Below are 5,263 nucleotides of genomic sequence, written 5' to 3'. Positions count from 1 at the left end.
CACATCTGTACTTTTTTCACGCACCTATTCAAACTCTATTTGCGGTTGCGGTTAAGAAGCATAAAATGCATGTAAAGATATGGGTCTCATTACAAGTGTGGTGGTCCGGAAACAAGGGTGCCAGTGAGCTTTCCGGACTGCCACACTATGAGTCTGCCTGCAGGGGGCGCTGTGCCCGACAGGTCTGACCCTGCTATGCGCAGTGGCCCCGGTAGACAGATTTGTCACAAAAGCACCGGCACCATTAGCAACAGTGCTAGTTCTTCCGTCTCCCCACTCCCATGGAGTCCTGGGACTCCACAGGAATGGGGACTTACAGAATCGGGTGCCTAACATCCCGCACCGGGACATCAGACGCCGTATTCAGTGTTACAGGGTTACCGCCATGAAAACCTGAAGAAATTGTCCAGAGGACGAATTTATTTAACACAATGGTGTATCCAAATTTATTTGGCATGATACAAAAATTCAAAAAAGGTGTCAATTAATCACATGCTACTTAACACTTAATCATTATATAACACAGCAGGACAGCAAGGATTTACCAAAAAAATAGCTAAAATTTCAAACACACTACATTCATAGTGCATCATTCAACCAATACTCGACAATCAGTGTCATTCATACATACAACAGTTACCAAAAGACATACCAGAATCACTAATATTAAGAAGAGGGATTTAAAATTCTCCCCACAACCAATCTTATTATTATTTTTTTTTAAAGTCAGCAATAGAACTTATTAGATAAAACAATCTATGGCAAAGGTGGATCTAAACAGGAAGGTAAAAAGAGCACATTCCCTTGAAACTTTCTCGACCGGTTTCGACGTGGAGTGTTGATTTTGTCAATGTCTTCATCAGGAGGAAGATGTAAACATACTGCAAAACAGGGACATAACTGCATGAATATGCGGTAATACCCCGTCCAAAGCCGAACTCTTAATAACATTAATACCTACAACACATACTACCTGCACAATTAAAATATATAGGTAAGAGAAGCCTAAATTTAGAGACAATGGACGTCTATTAGGCCAAATAGAGACATCCCTAATCCTCAGAATTAGAAACCAGAGTAAAGGGTTAGTGAGACAAAAAAAAATAACTGTGCTTGGTGGTGATGGACAGGCACCACCATGGTAAAGCTGAGACAAATTACAGAGAGTGCATGTGCTACCAAAGGCAAAGGAAGCCGTCCACGCTGCACCCAGGTGCGAAGGAACTGACCTTGTATATGTGTGCTACTACATCCAAGATGGAAATGGGATGGAATGACCACATACAGTGGCCCAAACCAGTGACAGAGGAATTCACAGGACCTGAATGAAAAAAGATACCATAATTAGACAATGCGGGCCCGGGCGCCCGAACTGGCAAGCAACTGCATACCACGAGTTGTAAGGCGGCTCAGCTGAATGTCGGCCCGACCCCTATGGGGCCTACACAGGGGAGGCAAGTGTCAAACAATGGACACTTAATCAATTGGGGTGCGGAGCCGGTTGTCCAAAATTGTGCAAGCTTGTTGGCAGGAATACATAAGCCAAAAAGGAACCAATCAGCGACCTTTCGCAGACTCATTGTACATGTCAATACCCAAAAGGCCCTCTCAACGAAGCCAAGTGGTAAATTACCAGAACAGGTTTAGGGAATACTTGTGTCAAGTCGGGGGAAGACTGACTAGTGAGCATAGTAACAGACACAGAAGAAACATTGGACGGCCTCCCATTGCCCTACGAGGAACCCAACTAACTGTAATACTACCAATAGGGTGCTGTGCCTACTTGTGCACGAACAAGGCTAAACAACCTTCACATGAACCAGTGGCCAAATATTGAAAAACTCACGTGAGTAATACGTGAGAGAGGCTTAAATGGCGCCTGATAGTGTGCCCAAACTAAACATGAGTTAGTGGCAGAAAGTAGAAAACACTCACGTAGACTGCAAACCGTGCGAGAATCAACGGTCCGGCTTTGGCTCGTAAACGTGCTTTAATGAATACAGACACAATGCTGCACATGCGTACTGCCATAAGTTGACAGAAGTAGCCAAGCAAGGTGAAGTGCTCTGCGTCCATACGGCGGCTAAAAAGACACGCTTGGCTCGAAAAGAAAAGCTACAATGCCAGTCACGTGAAAACAATCACGTGACTGCCTGTAAGACAGACAGCAAGACGACAACCCAGGAACACCTATAACAAGCCTAAGTGAAAGACTACCTAAATGAAATAAATTAAATGGAATGGAATGAAATGAAGTGGGGCAGGGCTGCAAAGCAGAGGAATAGATAACCAACTGCAGACACATGTTTCGCTAAAATGGACAAATGTTACCGCCAACCTCGTAATAAGGACCATTGTTTCATTCCACAATCACAATCCAGACTTTATTCAGACATACATTTGTAGTGTATGTTTAGTTAACATAAACAGTTTTCTGCAATTTGATGCACATAATATCGCAAATTAATTTAGATAGTGTGACTAATCTTGAACAAAAATATACATTTCATATAATCTAATTGCGGCACTTTTAAAGTCTTCATATTGTATTATGCATTGAGTGATCAGCAAGTAGTCTGATGTTTTTAATGCATAGTCTTTATGTCATCACTAGATGGTGCTGTGGGATAAACATGTATTGAGAAAGCCAGGCATGAAACACACCAAGTGACAATTTTAGTATTTTTGAATACGTGACAGTACAACAGACTACATGTGACAGAGTTGACGGACAAGATGCTACGGCCTGTCTATATAATAAACATTTTGTTTGATAAAGAACAAGATTAAGAAGAAATAACCTCATTCCAGTAGGTCTGATGAAAGTGTTCACGGAGAATCGAAATGCGTCAAAGATATCACAGCTCGGGCGCGCTTAAAACCGTGTGCCAGACGCAACACGTCGTCGTCATGCCATATACGGTTTTCTTGCGTGGCGATACTTCGTTGAGATATGTGCATACACAACGTTTTTGAATATTGTTTTTCGTTCTAACTGCTTGGTAAATTACAGGTCTGCGAGGCAAGTATGGCGATAAGTGCAACGCCACTGTTCGTAAAAACAATCAACACTCACAATTTTAACTGATTCCTAAATGAAGACATAAAAACCAATGCGATGCACAGTGTCTGTGAATGTTATTCTTGAGACTTCAGTGGTGCAGTCAACAGGTGGTTCACTGCGTCCACCCTTTCGCTTTCGAAAAGGCTACACTGTGCAATAGTGTCAATCATGCTGTGTGCTGCACCTCTTTCTCTTCGCCACTGCACATTACATTTCCTGGACGCCCCACAACCCAATGAAAGACACCGCCCTGGAAATGCTGCCCAGAGAAGACCGCAATGGAAGAGTAGAGCGGGTGTGGAAGACGGGAGTCCAGGGTACCAGAGCCAGCATTGGTTCATGGGAGAGAAGTAACATATTGTTACATTTTGTGGAACAGGCAACCGCATTGGGACACATTTTGCTCCAGGGGGTAACGTGGAGGAAAGGCATTGAAGGCTTGAGTAAGTACACTATGCCTTCTATTGACGCCATGCCTCATTTTCCTTCATTTCTATGATGAGAGGAGGGGTGGATTATAATTTACGATTCCACTGCCCTCTTCCACGCAGCCATACAAATACTACAGCATTTCATTACGGAACACATGCTATTGATAATGAATGATACTTGTTTGGACTTATTTTACCTGTGGTGCCCATCCGCACCGACAGCCTTACTCTTCATCCTTACTCATGGATCTCCTCCGATGAAGATAAGGCAAAACCAGGGGAAACAGGTGATCACAATTATTGAGTTACAATTTAAATATAACACTTACACTGATGATGTCATTGTTCATTTTGAAAACTAAACTTCTTTGTCTGTTATGGGGTTTACACCGAGAACCCTTGATAATTTGAGGAAGACCTTAGAGGGTGAGGAGTAGATTTCCACAATGTGTCCATTTATTATAATAAGAACAATCTCTTAGATGCATGTCCAGCTATATGACCAAAATGGAACAGCGAGGGCATGCTGAAAGTAAACAAAAGAGTGTGCCAACCACTTGTAGCCGATTGCAAGCAAACGTTTGGTCTAGACAGTGGATCCCAGCAGAATAATTTTCAATTATATGAATCAGTCTGTGCCACTATGAAGAAAAAAAAATGTTCTTAAAGGTCCCACACTCTTGGATTTGCTTACCTTCCCCTCCCAGTCTTGCCTGCACTGAATTAAATCTTCACATTGGTACAATAATGTAAGGCAATATAATTTCATTCTTAGGAGCAACTTGTAATTTGAAAGTGAGTGTTCTTGAGAAACATCTACACTCCAGGAAGACTGGACACACATCTGGAGGAACTGGTCACCACTCTGCAATTCAGCAGCCTTAACTCAAGCTATGATTTCATTTTCATCAGCTCCAGAGGAACTCCACAATGGCTGTAAAAGGCAAATATTTTCTGTCGTGCTATTGAAGTCCAGTGATGTGCATTCTTGTATATGTGATATTATATGAGAGGCCTGGAAACAGGCATGGAAAGTCAATGATGACACTTCAAATCTCCGTGCCTTTATACTTGTGTGGGATTCTGCTGGATGTATGCCACTTTCAAACAACATAAAACAAGTCAGCCAAACCTTTCAATCTGTTACTTCCCCTATCATTGGAGGTCACAGCAAATAGCTGGAAAGATAAGGTGCACATAGGTATATCTGTATGGAGGTACAGAGTATGTGGAGTGGGAGCATGTATGGGTGTAGGTACAGACCCCAGTGCAAGGAGTGGCCCAGAGGCAGTGCAGGATGGTGGCAGGGTGAGCAGGTACCTGGGCCCGGAGGACAGAGGGTGGTCAGGCGCACAGTGCCGAGAGAAATAACAAATCAGCTGGGTAGAAGGGGGGCAAAGGCAGAAGGAAGCAAAGAGGAATGGTTCTCCTCAAGTTTCAGAGTGGCAAGGAGGCTTTTCCAAAGGGAGGCCTCAGCCAAAGACAGAGATCTACCCCCAACTTGTTTCTTTAAAAAATGACTGACCCTGAGGGAGTTAGAGGTAGAGGAGCGAAGAGCTCGAGAGGGGAGGTATATAAGGAGGGATAGTTGAAGGTATTTTGGACACAGGCCCCATAAAGCCTTGTGGATGATGCAGAGGGTTTTAAATGTAATCATTGCATCCACTGCGAGCCAATGAAGGGATTTCAGATGTGGAGAGATACTATCCGAGGGCTTGAGGCTAAGGTGAAGTCTTGCAGTCCTGTTCTGGATTAGTTGTAAAGGGCG

General features: G+C 43.3%; 1 long non-coding RNA gene across 1 annotated transcript; it reads right to left on the bottom strand.

Annotated features, from left to right (window-relative positions):
* Positions 1 to 418: 418 nt before the first annotated feature.
* Positions 419 to 2,070, bottom strand: LOC138527936 (uncharacterized). The gene is made up of 3 exons (XR_011284095.1): positions 1,936 to 2,070; positions 1,230 to 1,321; positions 419 to 881 (listed from the first exon to the last, which is right to left on the bottom strand). It is a non-coding gene; the product is annotated as an uncharacterized lncRNA (long non-coding RNA).
* Positions 2,071 to 5,263: the final 3,193 nt, after the last annotated feature.

This window comes from Ambystoma mexicanum, chromosome 7q (genome assembly GCF_040938575.1).
Source record: "Ambystoma mexicanum isolate Mex_15411 chromosome 7q, UKY_AmexF1_1, whole genome shotgun sequence".
In the NCBI taxonomy this organism is placed as follows: Eukaryota; Metazoa; Chordata; class Amphibia; order Caudata; family Ambystomatidae; genus Ambystoma; species Ambystoma mexicanum.
This window is presented reverse-complemented; position numbering and strand designations above follow the sequence as displayed.